Source organism: Lissotriton helveticus, chromosome 2_1 (genome assembly GCF_964261635.1).
Source record: "Lissotriton helveticus chromosome 2_1, aLisHel1.1, whole genome shotgun sequence".
Taxonomy (NCBI): Eukaryota; Metazoa; Chordata; class Amphibia; order Caudata; family Salamandridae; genus Lissotriton; species Lissotriton helveticus.
Genome location: NC_136059.1, coordinates 803,582,762 through 803,606,573, shown reverse-complemented (window position 1 = coordinate 803,606,573; position 23,812 = coordinate 803,582,762). Strand labels below are relative to the sequence as shown.

General features: G+C 40.5%; 1 protein-coding gene across 1 annotated transcript in view; it reads right to left on the bottom strand.

Moving 5' to 3' along the window:
- Positions 1-23,812, bottom strand: part of LVRN (laeverin) — a 663,539-nt gene that overhangs the window by 463,994 nt on the left and 175,733 nt on the right. The window lies entirely within an intron of this gene.

Here is a 23,812-nt window from a genome sequence, read left to right as displayed (position 1 = left end):
TTTGGAGGAGAAAATTATTGCAAATCTGGAGTCAACTTTTATCAAATTCATTTGGCAATTTGCGAGGGTAAGACGATCCACCAACTTGTTGTCCCTTCCGAAAGATAGGGGAGGTCTGGCTCTCCCTAATTTAAAGATGTATCATTGGACCTGCCTGTTGACACAAATGACAGTGCTTTTCCAGTCTGAGACATATTCCAACGACCTAACTTTAGACATCGAACGTCCTCCATCCATATTTGAGTTATTGTTAGGAAGAAAGGCACTGGGGTTAATGCTATGTGAAACTGATCGTAGATTCTTCAAGAAGGCAAGATATAAGATCATTGATGGTGTTTGGAGAGTTTTAACGGCTTGTAGAAAGCATTGTAACATCCCAAAGATTAATCCATATTTACATATTTATAAATTCAGCCTCCTCTCAGCAATAGAAGCAGATAGGACCTTCAAAATATGGGGAGAGCTGGGTATTAAATCCTTGGGGCAATTAATGGATGGAGAGGGTGTAGTAAGTTTTGATGCCATACAAAACAGATATGGAATCCCAAATAATCACTGGTTTGTTTATACCCAAATAGTACGCATAATGAAGGCTCAGAGACCAAAATTGCTACCTCCTGATATGAGTCCCATATTGGACGCTCTGACTAGAGGGTGCAGGAAAATTAGGACCATTTATAACATTCTTATTTCTAAGATCAAAGACGATGTGGACAAGACTGAGGTAGCCTGGGCGAGGAAATTGGGAAATCCAGATATAGATGTTGATCAGGCCCTATTATTGAACAAAAAGATTTTTAGAGCCACAAACTTAAGGGCCCAGCACTATAAGACAGTATTTAATCTGTACTATACACCGGCGAAATTATTAGCATGGGGGGTCAGGACGGATGATTCGTGTCCAAGGTGTGGGAATGTCCAACCAGACCTTCTACATATGTTTTGTAATTGTAATCTCTTATCCCCGGTTAAGAAAGAGATTGAAAAATTTTGGGAGGGGCAGCTAGGTCATAAGATCGATTTATCCCCTACCCTAATGATCCTGGGCACGGATTCTAACTTAAAACTTGGAAAAGAGGAAGAAGCATTGATTTTTATATCCGTGGCTGTGCATAGGCTTTTAATCTCGGCCGGCTGGAAGGATAGCATTGCTCCCTCCTTCCAAATGTGGCTCACTAGGATGCTCGGAATCCATAATATTGAGTCTGCCTTGTACGAACAAAAGGGAATAAGAACTCGGGACTTTGGAAGAAGGCTCTGGGCCCCAGTCACAGACTGGAGGAATTCTAAGTTGTAACAGTATAATTGAAATGCTATTCTTTTAGAGTTTATTAGTATTTGACTATCTGTTGTAGACCAAACTTTTATGTATTGGTAATAAGATGTAATTATTATGAATTTGTTCCAGTCATATCGTGCTATCTGAGTATTTATATAATGTCGCAGTATCTATCGTATTGTTCATTCGCGACTTATCAGAGTGCTTTTTTAAGAACCGCTGCTTTTATGTCCGGATTTTATCATTAATCTTTTCTACTTATTGTATTTGCACTTATATTCCCAATAAACAAAAAAAAAAAAAAAGAGATTTCAAGATCTCTTGGTGCCTCAGACCCATTCCCATATGTGCTTCTTGAATCAAGTAAGCCCACCGGTTCGTGTTTGGAATTACTCTATTCCCCACTCCAGGGATTTGAGCAAAAGGAACGGAGTTCGCATCAATTATGTATTTATTTCCGAGTGGCTAATTTAGAGGTAACGCCGCATAGTTGCCTTTCATTGAGGCTTTTACTGCTAGTAGCGTTTCACCGTCTATTTGTTTTTTAGTACGGTTTTTTGTAGCTTCGGAAGCTGATTGAACAGCCGCCGCTGTGGCTCTATTAGCCAATGAATTCCCTGCAACGTGAACGCCATCACGTTGATGACTCAGTGTATGTATCACGTGAGTCTTGTGTAGTTCTTTCTGCAAAAGAACTACCTGTTCCCAAAGTTTTTTATGCTTTATTGTGGCACCAGTCTCATCTTTGTAACCGTTTTTGATCCATGTCCGCATGCCATTATTGTAAGACTGGACGCAGTAATGCGAATCGCACACTATTAGTGTGGGGAATTCGCGATCGGCATTTTCAAGCGCCATCTTTAAAGATCTTATTTCAGCTCGCTGAGCTGTACAGTTTCTGAATGATTCAGTTTTTGTGACCATCGGTCTGAATGTACCTAAGCGCCAGCGACCTTTAACGATCGCACATGCTGCATTGTAAACTTGTTTTTTCACAACGTAGTGTTGTGCAAATCTGTCCGTGTAGATTACACAGGTTTACTGTTCGAGAGGCAGAATTTCGATTGACAGAGGACATTCACTTTCGTATTCTAGATCTTCTAGTCTTTTCATTTTGGGATCAAATGCGTGTTTCACGTCTGTTGCAGCAAGAGAATTTTCCCATTGTATCCATTTTGGATCTAATGCCATAGCATTTGGAATGCGTGGTCTTGTTACTGCCTCAAGGGCTGATACTGCTGTTAAAACAGATATGCTCTTGCCTTGGGCTAGGGCTCTTTCTTTTACTACAGCAGTTTGAACGGCAGTCAGAATTTTTTCAGTAGAACTGAATTTCATTTCAGCTTTTATGTACAAGTGTGATTTATAAGCTATTGGTACCGTTTCTCCCTCATTAGAGGTTAGGTACGTGAATCCGCATCTTCCTGGGATGACTCGGATTACAAGGTTGCGTTTGTTTGCACGTGTTTGAAGTTTTGTTTTAGTTAACATGTCTGTTTGTAATGATCGTACAATTTCTGTGTGTTACTGAGTCCAATTAATTGGTTTGAAATCAGGTTTTATTAATTCATAGAGAGGTTTAACCCTCTCTGCATAATTTAGAATGTATGTTCTTCCGAAATTCAGGAAGCCTAGTATTGATTGTAAGTTCTTCAGCGTTTTTGGTGCTTGGAGTACTGCACACTTCTCTAAGAAGTTGTCTCCTAGGCTTTTGCCTTTACTTGCTAATTCATATCCTAAAAACAGGACAGTTAGGTGGGCAATTCGTGACTTTTTAAAGTGGAATTTGTACCCTTCAGCTGCGAACCCAAGTATTATGGTGTTCACTCTTTTCAAGTGTGTCTCCAGGTCGTCGTCTGTAAGATAGATGTCATCGACATAAGATAATGCCTCATCATCATACATTTGTAGTAACTCTGTTACCCTTGCTGAAAATAATCCTGGGCTATTCTTGAATACCTGTGGGAGTCGACAGAATTGTTTTTGCACCCCCATACAGGAGAAAGCTGTCAAATACCTACTTTCAGGTGCAATGTTTTGACAAAAGAAACCATTTGAGATATCTAATGTCGTTTTATATTTTTTGTGCACGATGTTATTCATTAGTGCTGCACTGTGTGAGTTTTGTACTGCAAATGTTTTGCAGCTGGAGTTTAGGTATCTGTAGTCCAAAACTAGACGATATGAATCGTCTGGCTTGGAGACAGGAAACAAAGGATTGTTCATTTGCGAGGTGCATGTTTCAATTACCCCCTGATATTCAAGTTGATCTAGGATCTCCCTGACTTGTTTTTTAGCTTCTTGCTTAACAGGATACTGCCTTTGTGCAGTTGGTTGATTTTTTAACTGGATTTTATGGTGAGGAGAATCCTCATCCCATCCTACGTGATTTTTATATAATGCAGGGGCTTGGGCCACTGCCCATTTTCTTGCAAATGTGTATTTTTTATGAATTGGAATTTGATTTGAGAAGGCAGGCATAATCATTTCTTCGCCGTGTGGGCACTCCCTGACAAACTCTGGTGGCCAGTCTTTTTCTGCTAGAAGGATATCATAGCCTTTCGAAAGGTTATCCCAAAAGAGACCCTTTATTTTGCTAGTTTTGTCACCCTCTATACGTAATGTTATTTCATATAATGTATGGGGTATGCTAACTCTGGTGTCTGCAGTTTCCACCTGAATGTATTCATTCGTGTCCACTGTCTCCAGAAGATTCATCAGGATCTTACGAGCTATGGTCACTTCTGCTGTGCTGTCTAGCATTGTCTGGGCCCACTCTCCGTTTTTCAGTTGTGTCCTCAGAATCCTTGGCATGTTTTATTTTAATACTAGCTACCTTCTTTTTTGGAAATTGTAATTTTTTTACTTTGATGATCAGGTTCCTTGTCTCTGGACTTGATGTGCTCTTCCTTGTGTTCTGACCGTCCTCTTCTTTCCGATTTCTGTGAGGAAGTCTGAAAAGATCGAGAGGGACGTGTATCAATATCTTGATATCTGTCAGGTTTTCTCAATTTATCCCTATCTCTAAGGTTGTATCTTTTCTCAGAGGGCTCCCTCTGGGAAGACTTGACTCCGAGTTCTGGAGATCTATCTCTCCGTTGAGGAGACCTTCCTCTGGACTGAAATTGTTTTTCTCTGGGAGTGGTTTGTTTATTACCCTCCCACCTCTTTTTTGGAGTGTTGAGATTATTCTTGATAAATGTTTTTTCAGGATTTTCAGTTAGTTGTGGTTTTAGTGGTTTCCCACCCAAACTATCTCTACCTAGTTCTTCATAGGATTTTTCTATGATTCTGGTAAGTTCAAAAGGTTGTTCTGCTATATCTGTTTCTTTCAATTTCTGGCGGATCACCACAGATGCTGCTTCTCCTTTTATGTTGGCTAGTAATATAGCCGAGACCTGCTTAAAGTCTTTCAGTAATTTCATACCTAGAGTTAAAGCAGGTTCTGGACCGTATTCATTTTGAATTTGTCTTAGTACATCTGGTATAACCGCCATAGACGGAACACCATGTGTTTTTGTGTATATCGAAGCAAAGACTGTGCCCCAAGTGTCGCAGTCCTCCACATGTGGTGCGATCCCCATTGGAAGACAGATAGTCAGAATTCTGTGTTTGTCATGAGGTGTAGTATCAGGAAATACTGCCTCTATTTGAGTTATTGTTTGAGCTAACCAGAATGGAATTTGTTCCCGTTTTGCGGGTATTTTGCCAATGGCTGATTGTATATTCTGTGGTGTGATTTTATTTGTGTTCCCCTGTTGAGGGGTTTGTTGTGGAATTCTTATTGCTGGTTGGACTGTTGAAGTCCGCATGACATATTGGACCAATTGTCTATGTATTTTAATGAGTTGTTTTAGCTGAGCTAAAAGTTCTCGGTTTGACATTTTTTCAATGTCTGGATGTGGTGTGTAGCTGGCTAGAACCGTCCATGTGGCTCCTGGTCTACCTAGTGGACCGAGCCTGGTGATGTGATTTTGATGTTTTAGGGCCCCATTAAACCAGAGCAGGTGCTCTTGGTATGTTAGTGGATTTTCAACATCCTCGAAAGGAGCGTATTCCGTTGGAGGTTCCTCTATTTTGTAATAGTGGAAATCTTGTGTCACAGCGTGTGCTGCTGGAAAATGTATCTATGAATAGAATACATCTGTCTGCCGATATTCATGGGCCTCTACCACAAATATGACTGTACCACCTCTTGGTGATAGTCCATTTTCTATAAGTTTAAGAGTTATAGTTCTTCTTACGTTTACCGGAATGATTATAACATTCGGATCTTCATTTTGGAGACTTGTGTCATCCGTTAAAAGTTGAGCTGCTATCCTAGCTCTCTCTCTTCATCCTCACTTTCCCCCATTTTTCTGACAGAAAGTTTTGTTTGCAGAGCAAGTTTCAAGGAAACAAAGATTAGGTGCACAATATTTTGGAACACTGTATCCTTCAACGTTGACTAAACCAAAAACTAACACATAGGATTCTCACCCTACTAATTTTCAGCGGATATTAACCTTTTACCCACTCCAGACATCTATTGGAGTTTTTACGGGAAAAAGGGGTCTGTGTGAAAAGCACGACTGAGGTACTCTAGTATCTTGCGTTAGATTATCGCCTTACCAAACGTTGGGCGCCATGTAGTGTAGTTCCTATATTCCCAATAGGCTCTGCGCATTGGAATAACATAAACGATAGTTTAGACGTAGGACTGAGGTCGACTAGGTCTCCACTGAATATGTTAAACTTAATTATGAATGCCAGCTAGCTCAGAGGTCACTAGAAACTTTCTCGAGTAAACAGGAAGGAGTTAACTTTCCTGAATAGACAAGAAGGGATTCGTTTCTGACAACCGCATAAACATGACAACTTTGCTCCCTCCAGAACAAGGAGAATATCTCCAGAGTCGTGTGAAAACAATAGACAGCTATTTCACTCAGTCAATCGTGCATTCTTTGTTTCACCAGAGTGCAGAGAAATAATGAGACGGGCGTTTTCAATAAAAGGTGTTATTTTATTGAGAAGTCTTCTTTCTTCTGCAAGAGAAGTGAATTGCCACAATTGCAATACTTGTTATAAAGTAAAGTGCGTACAGTAAAAGTAGTATTATGAAATAATACTGTAAAAGCATTGATATGGTTTCTGAGCCATATGATACTTAAAATGGATAAAATATATACATACATAAAATCATTGACTAAACGTACTCAACTGGTGCTTCTAAGATACGACTACCCAGGTGTACCTAACCTAAGCCTAGTACGTGGGCAGGAGTAAGTGAGCTGCAGTTTATGTTAAGTTAGTTTTTGCCAAGAATCTGAATCAAGAATTCTCTAAGGATCTAATCAGCTCCGTACCTTGGTTATAGAATGAAGGAGGTCTTGTATCTCTTTCTCAGGACTCGATTTCCCAGCAACCCGCAAGGGTGACTGGAAACACTGGAGCTGGATTTCTCGGCAGGAGAAAAGACAGCGTCTCTCTCAGTGTGTCAATGGGAGGGTCGGCTTCCTTCAGCACTCGCATCAGGTGGGCTTCGGGCAAGTAGATAGCCGCTCTGCTCCAAACCACCGTGTGTTTGCATAAGGCAAACGTTGGTATATTTATACCTGGAAGGTGCCGAGTTTGACGTAAGGTTGGACATAAGACGTCACTAAGAACTTACAGTTCTTTCTGGACTCCAGGAGTTCTTGTTCAAATCAAAACAAAAGCAGGGGGAATTCCCGGGCTGCTGGAGGCTTGGTTTGTTTAAAGAACGCGTTGTACTTTCTAGGAGTCTATGGGAGTAGCCTTGCCGTATTCGGATTGCATTGGCTATGACTAAATATGGATATGATTCTTATGCCTTTATAAGGATATGTTTTGTTATAACCACATAAGGGCATGAATTGGGAATATTTAAATAGGGTCCTAGTTACGTTTACAACACAATGATAATGGGCTTGATAGGAATAGGAATGACCCCCAAATCTTTAAGTTCGGATGGGGTAAGGACTTAACAGTTCTTTATCCTTGGACCTTAGATTTCTACTCGGACAATACTGAATCAGCCTAGCTCATAGGGGAGAGAGGCCATCGCCCACCAACGATTTTTGTATAAGACAGAGGCACTTAAACAAATTGCACTATCTGACTGGTAACCAGTGTAATGCTATTAAGGTGGGTACAGAATGGGAGCCAGGAGGAAATTTACAAACACAATGAGCCGCCGTATTTTTTAACACCTGTAATTAGGAAAGAAGGATCTCGTTGGCCACTACCAGAAGAGCATTTCCTTAATCCAGGCTACTCATAATGAGAGCCTTGCTCAAAGTTCTCCTAGACCTCATAAGCCACTGTAACACTTTTTTAAGCAAATACAAAATTCTAAAACAGGTGCCACAAATAGAGGTAACCTGTTCTTTCTTGGTCAATTTGTTATCCCCCAAAAAGCCAAGATTTATAACTACACTCTTGGGGCACAGAACTGCCTGAGCTTTCCAAACAGCAGGTTTTCTGTCTTACCTCTATTCAATAGGAAACAATTATATCCAAATGGGAAATATTGATTCATCCACTACACGTACCTGCATAGGGCCTATTAATCACCAGTTAGCATGGTAAAACATGGCATATCAATTAATCCTAACTGACACAGATGCTCAGACCTATGCACTGACTTTGTGCACCTGGCCTAGAGCTGCCCTGGTGTGGCCAAGTTCTGGACACAGGTGATTCAGGCTATTGTTGTCTTGATTGATGGGTCCTTGCCTATTTCTCGGATGATCGAAATGCTGGGATATGAGTTAAATGCTCCAAAGCATCAAAATATACTACTGTCAATGGCGATTCTGCAAAGATATTATAGAATGTTGATGACATGGGGTGGTATGAAAGTTCCCCACTTCAAAGATTGGCTGAAACATATGATATTGTGTGGAGAAATGGTGGAGTTACATGCAGATACCCCACTGTCTGCTTCCAAGTCAAGAGAATTTGTGAGAGTATGTTGCCAGCACAGAACCTGAAGACCAATGGCCCGCATCGGGGAGGATTTCCTGACCCTCCTCGAGGGGAGGGGTATTAAGTATGGCGAACTCATGCATATTGCTGTATCATTTGTTGTTAATAATTCTGTAATAAATCCTTTTAACTCTATTTTTTGATCTAGAGCTCAGTTATTATTGGTCTCAGTTTCTATTTCGACATTATTCTGCTAATTTAATGTTTGTCTAGACGGAGGAGTGGTAGTCTTTTACCACGATATCAATAGGAGATCCAATAGCTTCACTGCCTCAAGTAAAAATCAGGGTAAATAAATATTGGGGTTCAGACAATTATTGATATTCAGCTTACACACACCTGTGATAGCCCCATTTCAATGTAAAGGATTAAAGAGAAAGGTAGCATTGTTTGCTGATGCTATTTCAGTTGTACATTAACTCCAAAGATAAGCATTTCCAGGGTAAAAGAAATAGTACCAAATTACTCCAAGATTTTGGGCTAGAAGGAGAATAACAAAATCAAACACAATGCTATGGAACACTAGTTATACCGGAACTATTGTATGAAAGAAATAAGATATTTAGAGATGTCTATGGTATCTAAATTGGGAGAGCTGACTTAAGTAAACTAAAAATGGATTAAAGTAGAAGTGAAAGATTTACAAAAAAGTATGAAGGACAAAACGTTCATCTTCAGTAGGATGATATAGTCCAATAAACATGTCCATCCTTCCAAAACAGGTATTTATTTTTGAAGACATACCCTTTCATTGTGATAAAGGGGAGAGACAGAGGGCGGAAACAATGGTTAACCTCTTTATTTGGGGTAGTAAAAGTCATCTGATCACATGGAGGATGTTAACCCGCTCATCAAAGAAAGATGAATACGCCCTGTTGAACTTTCAGCTATAATGTTGAGCTTTTCTAATCAAACAATTTAGAACACTCTTTGCTTACATAAGCATAGAAGGTCCCAAAGACTGGTTATGCTTTATTATAGCACCAACACATTGAAGAGGCTTTTCATATACGTTGCCGGCCCCAGGATGTTCAAAACGGTGAGACTGAAAGTTATATGACCAGCACCCTGGAACTCAGTGGGCACTCCAGAATGTTTAAAAGATCATATTAGCATCCCTTGAAATCTGATTGTATGGAAATAATTGGGGATCTACTGGAATCAGAAGAAATGTTATCACTGTGTACTAAGACAGATAAAGTTTGCTGTGCATCTACGTTTAAGTATTACCAGTTAATGAACTGGTTGAATGAGATTAAGGCTGAGGCTGTGGTCAGCCGCTAGCCCCTGTTCAAAGTCAAGTGAAGGAGGGAACAATGATAATGAAAAAGGCATGCTGGTGCTGCAAGCTATTAAAAAGAAAATATAGGGAAATGTGGAGAGAGCTTGTTAGAGCTTCATGGAACACATTTATGGTAAATATCTCTTGATTGTATGAACAATATAGTTTGTTTGGCTGCACTAAGCAGACACCATTAGTTTGCAATTTCAGGCTTTATTGGTCTCGTAGGATGCTTTCCAGGATCAATCTAGAATGTCCAGTTGGCTGACCCAATGCAGATGACATTCCTATGTTCTCCAACTGCTCTTCTCTTAGACTATTCTTGGCAGATGTGAAGACCACAATTTATATAATTTTCAAGAAGGAAATTATGGTTGGTGTTACTTAAAACATTCTAAGTACACTGGAGGACAATGTGGCAATAAACAAAAACAGAGTAAATTATTTGTTTACCTTTTCTACAAGCCAAAAAATGTATCTGTAAACATTGGAAGGGAAGATAGGTGGCTGTAGCATGTGAATGGTTGGCAGAAATCCAGAGGGAACCATATTTGAAAATCACTTCAAATGAATAGGGATGTCTGGGAAGGTATTATGAGTTTGTCAACTTTGAAAAGCTTGCCAAGTAGACGCAGAACACATTGGGTCGAATTATTCAGATTAGAGTTTTTATGCCCATGACTGGCCAGAATGGTTAAGGGTACAAAGAACCTCTTTCTTATCGTAGCTGCAGAACTGATATTTACTTTCTCTGACGTATATAAGAGGGGAAAAAACGGCTCTGATGGTGAGACTAATAGAACTATTTTCAGAGAATGTTTTCTCTGTAAAAGTCATATACATTGTCATGACTAAGGGCATGTGAAAGACATATTCTTGTTCAAGTGTTTGTAGATATTGTTGCCAGCACTAAAGAGATACTTATACCTACTGAGACAAGTGTACTTGAGGCTAAGTGACATAGCCTCTTACAGTGTGATGGCAATTAGTTATTTTAAAATAAAAGTATTAAATGACTGCAAACTCAGTCTTGGTAATTGCTCCATTATCCTGGAACGTGTTATTTAAATCCAGGTTGGCTATTTTACAAGTGGCTGCCGTCACAATGATATGATGATTAAAATATAATAGTGCATGTTCAGATATGTGCCCAACTTGAGGTCACTGTTTGAAAACTGTTCCTCATTTTAAGGTTTTCTGCTCTAGGTCCATTTATACGGTTATGTATCACTTAAGGTTTGCTGCATTACATATAAATGTATAACAGCGCATTACTATTGACACGTTTAGTCTGGGTACATCTATAATATAATGATAAAAAATAGTTCACTTTCAGTTATTTCATTTTTCATTTTGTCCCCTAAACCCAGTGCATGTTTTAAGAATAGACATACAACTCAAAGTTTCTTAAGTCCAACAAATGCAAATTTAGTTTAAAAAAAATTGAAGACACGTAACCATGAGAATAGGCTGGACCAAAGCATCATCTATATCAGTATAAAGTGATGTTCAATGTGAAAGGTGAAATATTCAGTGAGTGCAAGCACACATTTAGGGGCTTATTACGATGTCGGTCGGAGTTTCCTCTGACCGACATCATGGCAAAACAGGACCGACCAACCGCCGGTCGGCAGTCCTAACCGCCTAATTACGATGCGACCGCACCATTCTCCCATTTCTCTATGGGTGCTTGTGCTACAGCCGTAAACCGGCTGTAAAACAAGCTCCCATAAAGAAATAGGAGATTGTGTTAATTCCTGCCACAAGGTGCAGTAATCAACAGGGGACCCCATAGGTCCCACCTCGGCCCCCAACACTGTCCATATGGATTATGGGCCGATTCTGACTGGCTGACAAGCTCCTTGAGCCCGTCATAAGCCAGCTGGAATGACCGGCGGGTTTCAATTCCGACCAGCTGTATTGTAATTAGCTGGACGGAATTGAAACCGACAATCTTGACCGTAAATCCTCTGACTAAGGTCTGAGGCTTTACGTCCAAGATTGTAATAGGCCCCTTAGAGTTAACCAAGGCATGGAACAGAAGAAAAGCCAAATTTGCCCCTACTTAGGCAAGAATTGGTAATGGTTTATCACAGGGTAAGAGTGGATATAAATGTGTTATGGCACAGTAAAGCGAACAATGTGATCCCAAATATAAAAATAAATCACTAGCACCATCATTAGCCTTTTGACCCTCCCATGTTATTTTACTTATCATCGTTAAGATTTATTGGTCAATTAAAATAACGTCTAACAATACTGTAGAGAAGGAGGGAACAGGGCCACCAACAGAAGGAACAAGCTTGTGTAGTGAAAGAGCTGTGTCTCCTACAAAAAGAACAACATTTTTTCCAAATATGCAAAAATAGCCTTGTTCTGCTCATCTCTTTCACTTTCTGCACCTCTCTTGCCTCTTTCTGCACCTCATTTGCTTCTTTCTGTACCCCTCGTGCCTCTTTCTGCACTGCTCTTCCCTCTTTATTCACCTCTCTTGCTTCCTTCTGCACCCCTGTTCCCTCTTCCTGCACCTTTCATGCCTGTTTCTGCACCTCTATTGCCTCTTTTTGCAACTCTGTTCCTTCTTTTTGCACCCCTCCTGCCTCTTTCTGTACCTTCTTGCCTCTTTGTGCACCTCTCCTACCTTTGTCTGCACCCCTCTTGCCTCTTTTTGCACCTCTATTGGTTCTTTCGGCACTGCTTTTGCTTCTTTCTGGACCTCTTTAGCAAATGTCTGCCTCCCTCTTGCCTCTTTCTGCACCACTACTCAGTATTTCTCCACCTCTGCATTTCTCTTGCTTCTTTCTGCACTGCTCTAGCTTCTTTATGTACCTCTCTTGCAATTTTCTTTATACCTCTTTCCTCTTTCTGAAGCCCTGTTCCCACTTTCTGCACCTTTCTTGACTGTTTCGGCCTCTCTCTTGCCTCTTTTAGCACCTCTGTTGTTTCTTTCTGCACTTCTCTGGCCTGTTTCTGCACCCCTCTTGCCTCTTTCAGCACCTCTGTTGCTTCTTTCTGTACTTCTCTTGCTTCTTTCTGCACTTCTCTAGCTTTTTTCTGTACTCCTCTTGCCTCTTTCTGTACATCTTTTGCCTCTTTGTGCACCTCTCTTGCCTCTCTGCAGTTCTCTTGCCTAGTTCTGCACCTCTTTTGCTTTTTTCTGCAGTTTTCTTGCCTCTTTTGGTACCCCTCTTGCTTCTTTCTGCACCTCTCTTGCTTCTTTCTGCACATCTCTTGCTTCTTTCTATACATCTCTTACTTCTTTCTGCACCTCTGCACCTTTCTGCACCTCTCTTGTCACTTTCTGCACATACAGGGCTTATTTTAAACTGACCTCAGGCTCAGAAGGTGCACACATTCAAGTGCAGAAAAGTTTGCTGGCCTCTAAACTGTCATGCCCTATTATATGCTAGGGACTTAGAGGTAGTTTTAATCCCCCTGCCATATTATGTACTAGGGCCTTACAGGGGAGGTCATGCCAATCACAGGGGCACCCCAACCCATAGTGTACCCTAGTGTATGTAGGTGTTTTTACTGTATTCTAATTGTCTCCAGAGCCCATGGTCAGTCAGAATTAGTTACCACCAGTACCAGTCAGCAAAGAAATTGGTGGGTGCCCAGGACACAGGATGACTTTGCAACAGGGCATCTTTCTGCACCTCTATTGGTTCTTTCTACACATCCCTTGCTTCTTTCTGCACCTTTGTTCCTCTTTCTGAACTTCTGTTGCCTCTTTCTGCATTTCTCTTGCTTCTTTCTGCGCCTTTCTTCTTCTTTCAGCACATGTCCTACCTATCTAGGCATAGTTAGAAATTAGCATTTAAAAAACTTTGGAAACTCACTGAAACAACCATAGATTTTAGGGATGTTATTGTTAGAAATTAGCATTTTATAAATCATAGAAATTTGCTGAAAAAAACATAGGTTTCAGGGATGTTATAGTTAGAAATTAGCATTTAAAAAACCTTTAAAATTCATTGAAAAAAACAATAGGTTTCAGGGACGTTATAGTTAGAAATTAGCATTTAAAAAACCTTAGAAATTCACTGAATTAATAATGATCCTAAGGTTGTGATATCTCTAACTGGTTCCCCTTCTGACGAATGTTTTTTCTCTGTTAATGAGGGTGAGGATGAAGGAGAAGAGGTGGGGGCGGTTGGGGGGGGTGAGTCAGAGGATTCCTCTGTCGCCGACTTGGGAAGTGACCGGACATTATCAGGACTTGTAACAGAGACTATATCCACATCCGGTTCTGGCTCTGGAGAGCTCTCTGATAAGGACTTGGCTGCAAAACGTAAATCTAAAGTCTTGACCAAAAAAAGGAGAAGAACAAAAGGATCTATAAGCCCAGCAGCTATTAATGTTGCAAAGAGACTTGACTGGGACTACGCAGCTACATCTCAGATGTATAAAGAGGGTGCTGGGAGTCTAGATGAGACTATGGGATCTTTACGGTTGAATGAGGAGAGAGCCAGGCAAGGCCTACCCGAAACTCAGATTCAGAATCAGGAGCAACTCCAACGTCAAAATACACCTTTGGGGTTTGAAGTTATGTTTTCAATGCTTAAACAAATCCAGACTGAGGCAAGGGTAGAGAGTCAGAGAGCCAGACAGGAAAGTAAAAAAATACAAAATGCCCTTCGAAAAGTAAACAAAGCGTGCACAGAGTTGGCAGGGAGAGTTACAGAGGTGGAAGAAAGAACGGGGGCCCTGGAAGATGAAATGAAGGGATGGAAGGAATTTAGTCAAGACCAAGAGAAAATTAACAGTGATGTATTATGGAAGCTCGAAGATTTTGAGAACAGGCAGCGGAGAAATAATGTCAGACTCTTAGGTATTCCGGAAGGAAGGGAGGGACAGGACGCTAGAGCTTACATAATCGAATTTCTCAAGGGTGCACTTCCAGACATAAAAGGCTGGGACTGGGAATCAGAGATTCAGCGTGGTCATAGATTTCCTTTTACACAGAGGAAGGGGGATGGGTCAAAAAAGCCTAGAGCCTTCTTAATCTATGTGGGCAACTTCTTATTGAGAGAAGAGATAATGGCCAAAGCAAGACCACAGGCAAAATGTAGATATCAGGAGGCAGAGTTCTTTGCTAGACCAGACTTCTGTCATATAACGGTAGAGCGCAGGTGGAGACTGCGGGAACTAATAGCTCCATTTCAGAGAATTGGGTGTGAGGCATACCTAATGTTCCCTAGCAGACTGAAGGTGGTTAAAGATGGCCAGTTCAAAATCTTTCATTCTGAGGTCAGAGCGGCTGAATTTTTGGCATGGCTCAAGGAAAGGACCCCGCAGAACAGTACACAATCTCAGGGTCTAGTGGTAGATTTACCAGCTAAAGGCAGCAGGATATAAAGTTAGGATCTCTGAAAATTCTATAGAAGCACAAGAACAGAGAATTGTAGTGTACTGCCACGTAACTGTGCAGATTGGTAACAATAAGTGAGCACCACCTATGTAGAGGGTTAGGAATACAATAGGAGCGGGGGGGGGGGGCGTGGGACCCAAGCAGACACAGCTGTCACATATAGGTCCGTCGGACCTTTTTGCCTGTAGGAGGGGTGGGATAGTCGGGGTGGGGGGGAAGGGTGGGGGTCACGGGGGGGGCAAGGAGCGCAAAGCAAATAGGAAATATATAACACAGGAAACATTATGGAATAAAAGGAATAATGTAACAGAAGGAAGGTTTGTGTTGGTTGTGTCATATAAAGCCGTGGACATAATGTGTAATGTGGTTTTTTTTAAGGACCAAAATTGTGATTGTATTTGTTAAAAACCCAGGATGAGTACACGTATAATGACATGGAATGTGTGTGGTCTTAATGATAAGACAAAAAGGCAGAAGGTAGCTGTCCTGATTAAAAGTTTAAGAATAGACTTTCTAATACTCCAAGAGACCCATATACAACTGTCTGAAATTAGGCTGCTAGACCAGCTAGGTCTTATTGTTTTAGCACACTCTAGGCAGGGAAGTAGGAATAGGGGGATTGCGGTTATGGCAAGGCAAAGAGATGTCACCACCAGGAAAAAATGTGAGGATGTATGGGGTAGATGGGCCCTGATAGAATGTCTGATTGGAGAAACATGGGTCACCCTTGGGTCTATTTATGGGTCTACAGGTGATGATCCGGAGATTTTTGAAGAAATCGATATTGAGTTGGCAACCTGGGCTCCATTTATATTGATAGGAGGAGATTTTAATATTAATGGAGCAGGGGGATTGGGGTTGGGGCTGGGGCCCCCAGTTAAATATAAGGGAAGGAAGAAAAGAGTTTTTAAAGCAATCGTTAATTTAGCCAGAAATAATGGCTTGCTGGATGTTTGGGATACCCTTAACCCTGGTCAAGATGGTTTTACATATTATTCAGCACCCCATAGGATAAGTGTCAGATTAGATTATTTTTTAGTTAGCAGCCAAGGCATTGATGGGATAGATATCGAAAGAACACCAAGACTATTATCGGACCATAATCCTCTTATAGTCACCTTAAAAGGTATGACAGCGGTAAGGAAGGCCTCTTTTGAAAAGGCTTTTCTAGTGGAGGATGCATATATCCAACATATGAGGAGATGGATATCTGAATTTTTGAGTATAAATAGGCATACAGCACCCGTAGGGATAGTGTGGGATTGTTTTAAGGCTGGAGTGAGGGGTGAGACCATCAGCTATGGGGTTAGGAAAAGGAAACAGGAGAAAGAAAGAAGTGAGGGGGTAAGGAGGGAACTACTGCGGGCAGAGGAGGAACTGAATAGTAGGACAGATCAAGCAGGTAATGGAGCTCCAACGGACTCTGCATATCTTAAACTTGTGAAATTGCGAATGGAGGAGGAAGAACAGATAGCAGAAAGGGCAGCCAAACAATATACAGTGAATAGAGAGAATTGTTATGAGATGAATGAAAGAGTGGGCAAATTGTTAGCAGCTAGAACTAGACAGAAGGTATCCTTTGGGGAGATAAAAGCAATCAAAGACAGTACAGGGGTGATTTTAACCAATGTACAACAAATAAGGGAAGTCTTCAGGAACTTTTACACGAATTTATATTCTGAAAGCGATATAAAAGACCCTGAAGACATAATGGAGTATTTGAACTATTATGAGGGGAGGCAGTTGCAGGAAACAGAGAAGAAGAGGATAGACAACTCGTTAGACTTAGAGGAGGTAAAAACAGCTATGAAGAGTTTACCATCAGGTAAGGCGGCTGGTCCAGACAAAATCCCGCTAGAGTTTTATAAGGTGTTCTGGGAGGAGCTAGGTGGAGATATGTTTTATACCATGAAACAGGCACAGAAGGGAAGCTCAATACCAAGCACTTGGTCTGAGGCCGAAATTGTGGTTATTCTTAAGAAAGGGAAAACGCCAACTAACCCGGGGTCATACAGACCAATCACTCTTATGAATACGGACACAAAGATTTACTCAAAGGCACTGGCAACAAGATTCGCCAGTGTAATAACACCTCTAGTTACCAATACCCAACACGGTTTTATACCGGGACGGGGGACTACACACCACGTTAGGAAGTTAATTACCCTTATGGATAAAACAGAGGCTGATGGGGACCCGTTCGCGGTACTATTACTTGATGCTGAAAAAGCTTTTGACCGCGTTTCATGGGTGTATATGTGGAGTGTTTTGGAAAAATTGGGATTTGGTAGTGGCTTTTTAACAGCGTTAAAGACATTGTATAGAGATCCTGTGGCGGCAATTAGAATTAATGCGGGGTTAACGGATAAAGTAAAAATTAACAGGGGCACAAGGCAGGGTTGCCCATGCTCCCCGTTGCTGTTTGCGATATATTTAGACCCACTAATCAGGAGACTGGAGTCAAATAGGAACATCTCCCCAATTGTCACACTTAGGGGGGAGTGTAAGATCCTGGCCTATGCCGATGACGTGGCGGTTATCACATCATCACCCACAGAGGCCATAAGACACGTGGAACAGGAGGCAAAGGAATTTGGGAAGGTTTCCGGGTATTCTTTGAATACCGGAAAAACACAAATCATAAAAAATAGTAAGGCCTCATGCCAGGATCCACGGGTGGCGCGGACGGGAACCTATTTGGGAATAACTATAACTTCAGAATTAGATAAGATAGTAGAATTAAATATCGATCCTATTGTACGGAAAGTTGGGGGTGAACTAGACAGACTGAATAATCTCCATTTCACCTTGGTTGGAAGAGTGAACATTATAAAAATGTTAATCATGCCGAAATTCTTGTATCTCTTCCGAACAATCCCCTTATGGTTTGATAACGCGTGGTTTAAAAGGATTGAAAATATGATTAATAAATTTATTTGGTCCAAAGGTAAAACTAGGAGAGCGGCGAGATTCTTGGCACTCCCACGGGAAAGAGGAGGATGGGCGTTACCAGACTTTAAGTTGTATTACTGGGCCGCTGCCTTGCAGTATATGGTAGGATTAATAGGTGGAGCTGAAGTAGAAGAAGAAGATCATTTAGGGTCATTAGCGATATATGGCATATTGCTGGGTGAAGAAACTAAAAATATTTTTTTGAAAAATTTTGACACGGCATATTTCAAAAGAACACGCTTTAAGACTATACTGGGTGCATATAATATATGGAAGGCTTTTATGAAAAAGTTTGGTTTGGGGAAATTTAATAGGTATACGAGGCTATACGAGAATATGTTACTTCCGGGAGATATATTCTCTGATTCAGTTTTTACGGAATGGCATCGGAAAGGGATAATAAAACTAGGGGATGTAATGGGGACACAAGGGGTGAAACAATTTGCAATAATACAGAAAAAATTCAATTTGTCGACAAATCACTTCTTCAAATATCTACAAGTAAGAAGTTTCTTACAAAACAAAAGAGGGGGAACAAGAGGATTTGAAAAAAATAACATATTAGAGATAATAGAAACTGGAGTAGATTGCACAATTAAAAGATTTTATCTTGAACTAAATGAACAAAGACCGGATGACATGGCTAAATGGGGGGAAATCTGGTCAACGAAGCTGGGCATAGAACAAGAATGTTTTAATATATCATTAGAATTAGGGACGAATATTCTATGCTCTGCGTCATTACAAGCACAGCATTATAAGACTATGTATTGGCTATATTACACCCCGGCTAAACTGGCACAATGGGGAGCGACAACTGGTATAAACTGCCCCAGGTGCACGAGTGCAGATGCAGATGCCATTCATATGTTTGCAACATGTCCGAGCTTAGTTACAGTACTTAAAGAGATAGAAATGTTTCTACAAAGGGCACTAAAACTACCTGCTAATCTATCACCTGCGATTATTCTGTTAGGTGTAGATGGAAATAATGATGTTGAGACAGGGAACTATTTTATTTTCGTGGCCATGGCAGTGTACAGACTGTGTGTTGCCACTGCATGGTTAGATCAAGTGGCGCCATCATTCCAACAATGGTTAGCCAGGCTGCTGAGTATATACAATTTAGAAAAAGCGATCTACTCCAGAAGAGGGAAAAGATTGAGGAAATTAGGTTTGGAAATATGGGAAACAATAACGAAATGGAAGGAAGAAGGTTGATTTGTATAGGAAATGTATATGTACATAATTTGTATATAATTTGTATAAATGTGTATATAATGTGTAAATAAGGTATAATAAGGTATAATAACGTATAATACATACAGAATGTATAATTGATATTAATATGTATGTATAAGGAGAGTGATCTCACCCAAATAAGGAGTGATGTATTATTTTGGTATTAAGAAGAAGTTTCTTTTTGCTTACTTTAGACGAAATATATGGTGTAAATTTGATATGATTAGGAAAAATGGTTTTTCTTTTCTTTATTATTTGCTCCATGCCCCCTCTGTGCTCCAGAGGGTGGAAAAAATTAAAAAAACTCTGTGAATAAAAAGATTTAAAAAAAAAAAAGAAATTCACTGAAAAAAACACAGGTTTCAGGGACGTTATAGTTAGTTGGACATTTCATTCGTACAAACAAAGACAAATTAGGCTGTTACAGTTAGTTGAGCTAACTATAGCTCGCGCCCCCGCAATGCACTGCTGATGATGTCACATATTACATCACTGATGACATGGTCAGTGACATCACTGATGACATCTCAAATTACAACACTGATGACATAATCCATGTGATAATTTAATGCACCTCCTCACATCCTAATCTAACCTTTGATACACCCACTCTAAACTACAGACTGCCATTTTTTAAACCAAAGACACACCAATACCAGTTACTACATACCCACTCACGAATTCCTTCACACACACATCTACTCATTCACCCACACAGTCCCTCATACATGCAGTCACTCATCAATACAGCATTATCACATGCACTCATACACCTATACAAACACTCACACACTGCCATTCACCCATAGGTACTCTACTAGTCAGTCATGCAAAGAATCAACCATACTCCCATTTACTCACCTACACAGTTATACACACACCACTTCACCTATTTATACAGATAATAACACATACTTACTCTCTTATACAATCACTGACACGAGTACACACTCATCCATACAGCCACTCTCACAATCACTCACTCTCACATATAATCATTTATATACTCTAACACTCACATATACTACCTTTCACTTATGTAGTTACTCACACATGTACCACTGAGATATCCATTCACTCACCAACACATACATACACACACTTACCCACCCATACAGCCCCTCACAGACGTAGTCTTGAACTCATACACCCAGTGAATCACCCACTCACACATCCATGCAGGGAGTCAAACACACCCCACCCACCCACACAGACACTCAGGCACACATACAGATACTCAGACAACCAATCAATAACCCAAATAGACACTTAAGTAGCTAGTCACCGACCCATGCAGCGCTTACACACAAACTGACAGACTGATACAGACAATCTCACAGTTTAGTCACTAACCCATGCATTCAGTAAGACACATTTAATCACTCACTTGAAAGAGTCAGTCACGCTCACTTATATAGTCAGTCACACATCTACTAAATCATCCATTCAGGCACTCATACAACCACTCATTCTTCAAAACACCTTGGCCTATGTATATATAAAACATATTTAAACTTTACAGAAACACACAGTCACTAGATGATGTCATCAGTGATGTCATTTGAGATGTCATCAGTGATGTCACTGACCATGTCATGAGTGATGTAACAAGTGACATCAACAGTAGTGCATTGCTGGGGCGCGAGTTATAGTTAGCTCAACTAACTATAGCGGACAAATTTCTCTGGTTTTGTACGAGTAAAATGTCCAACTAACTATAACATCCCTGAAACCTGTGTTTTTTTCAGTGAATATATATATACCACCGAGGAAGGCGTATGCCGTAACGCGTCTGGTGCGCTTGAAAGAGTCAAAATAAAAACTTAGACTCTCCCCCGTGAGTGCTGTGTCTTTTTGGAAGAGAGGAAGATGAGAAGCGTGATGTTAGCGGGAGCACCCCCCGCATACAGCACCCGTATGAGAGTGCAGAAGTAGGTGCAACAGGAGCGAATATATATATATATATATATATATATATATATATATATATATATATATATATATATATATATATATATAACCTGTGTTTTTTTTCACTGAAAAAAACACAGGTTTCAGGGATGTTATAGTTAGTTGGACATTTTACTCGTACAAAACCATATATATGGATGAATTCTCATCTGGAGCAGTAATTCATGTCTCCATCTCACTGTTGTGACTATTCATTACATGTTCTCCACCAAACAACAACATTTATTGATGGTTTCCTGTATTGTCCATCAACGCCCATAGCAACTTTAAGGCATAGGTAGCCTTCAGAAGACCATATTATGATTTAGTTTGCAGTCAGGCATTATCATCTATCCCCTTGCCCACGGCATGGTGAAAGGTCTTCAACTTAATTCTCTGTTGTGTTAGTTCTTCATGCAAGTAGTCCCATGTTAAAATATGATCAGGAGCTGGTTGGTTTAAAAACATCTATCATCTCCTGTGGTTCTTCCTTCGTGGTGCTCTCACCTGCTCTCACCTGCGGATAGTGAAGAAAATTGCTTTGTTGCCCTATCAGATTTCCTTGATGTTAACAGGGCAAAGAGATTCTAGAGTAGACCAGTCAGCGGTTCCACCAGAGCTTGCCAATGCTCCTCTTCTATCTCCTATTCTTAGGCCGTGCATCAGAACTCTGTTTCCAGTCAGAGGTCTGAGGCAATTTAAAACAAGAGAAAGGAAGCAATGTTAAAGCTCCCGATACAGACCCAGAAGATGGAATGTGGGGTAACAACTTCACGTGGACAGTGAGAGCTAGAGCAGGACCATTCAACAGTTGCGTCCTTCATCAGACGTCTTCACTCTGTAAAGTGTGATATTTCAGCTCTATCTTAAAGTATAGAAGGTTATGTTTTGAGTCCACGATTGATGGAAGACTTGCACAAGCATTAGACTCAGTACCCTAAGAGATCTGCATCTGTATTGTGCCATTGAACATACACTAGTGAACTGGGATTGAGAAGAAGTGGCATGTCCATAATCCCCGATGGGACAGTAAAGAAGGATCAAATCGAGCAGGAGGGAGAGGAGGATTCCCTGACAGGCTTTTTAATGTCTTGAACTTTGACTTTGTTTTGACTTGGAAGCCGATAGAGACATTTATAGTGGGTAGAGGGACATTTTTCAAAAAATGCATGTCCTTTCATCTGTTTTTTTTATCTGATGTGAGGCATCTGAGCACTATGGCAAGTGGGCAGATGCCTGGTGACTCAACAAGAAGAATTTAAACTAGCTAAATATATAGTTTAGGTGTGATTATTTAAATCAAAATTAACGAAGAACAAGGGGCTGAATACTCTGTCTAGTCCTGTTGGGGCAGAGTTACATATTGTGATTGATTGTGGCATACGGTGAAGCTAGATTGACCATTGCTAACTCCCTCCTCACACTGATAAGAAAACTGATTGGTGTTATAGACAATGTTTACATTTCCATGTGCTCCTGGAGTTGGTAATTACCTTTTATCACCAGCGTGTGTGGTGCAGGATCAGTGAAAGATCATATTACAGTTGGATGGGTCTCCGAATTTTGTTTTTGATTTCTTCATGAGATGGAAGATATTTTCATGTCCATCTCAGAAGGACAGGATAGGACATTCCTCTTTTTATTGATATGGGCATTTCTCTGTTGATGGGTTAGCTGTTTTGATTTACTCGCTGCCTTCAAGGTGTGCGTGGAGCTCATTAGTCAGAAGGGATGCAGTGTGGGAAGCAAGTTATAGTAGTACAATGTCATTGGCGCTTCTATGACGTATCTGAAGTAGGCAGTTAAAGCTTTCTTATACTCTCAGAAGAAATCTATTTGGAAATCTGCAGATATTTTAGAGACAGAGGAAAGGATTGAGAATGAGACTGCAAAAACAGCATTCGCACCTTCAACATTAGCTCAACATTTCTAAGGAAACTGATTTGGCATGACCATTTTAAATGACATTTTTTTGTGTCAGCTAGTTACTAGTGCAGTCACTAAGTATTGGTGAGCGGAGTGAAATGCCTGGGTGAACAGATGGGCGCACAAAAAAGTTAGTCACTGCCTTATTAGGTAACTTTTTTTCACATATATTACAAATATGCTCTATAAATTTTTTTCTTTTTTTTGTATATTCAATGTATCCTTAATTACAAAAGTACATTTACAAGATGCACACGCCCAGATTTAGTTTCGCAGGGCTGCCTACAAATTGTAGCTCTGCTCAAATGATAAAAAGCAGCTCTGCATCAGATTTAGCAAATGTCACCTGCCTATGACATCATCAGCGCTCTCACACTGAAAATGGTTCTGTGTGGCACTCAATATTGCTCTGTGGAGCAGTGTCTAGCAAAGGAATACTTGAGGTACAACCTCCAGTATAAATTACTATTTGTAGAAAAACACAGAGGTCTAATGTGTTAGACAAGACATGTTTTTCATATAAAACACAACTGCTACGCAGATGTTTATCAAGACATACTGCTTGAACCCTTGCTCGGGCCTAATTTAACTAGGTGTTAGTATTTGGTGCAAACCCAGATCTCATCAGGGGTGGGCATAACTCACGTAATTCCGTGTAGCGTAATCACACGTAATTATCCAAAAAGGCTGCAAGATTACTCGGAATTATGCGAGAAGGTTAATTTTGCATTTAGAGCTATTTTCTCAGCTCAAAAATGCCTCCGCGCATTCAAAATGGATGACAGCATGCATGTTTCACTATGAGATAGTGCTAAATACAACA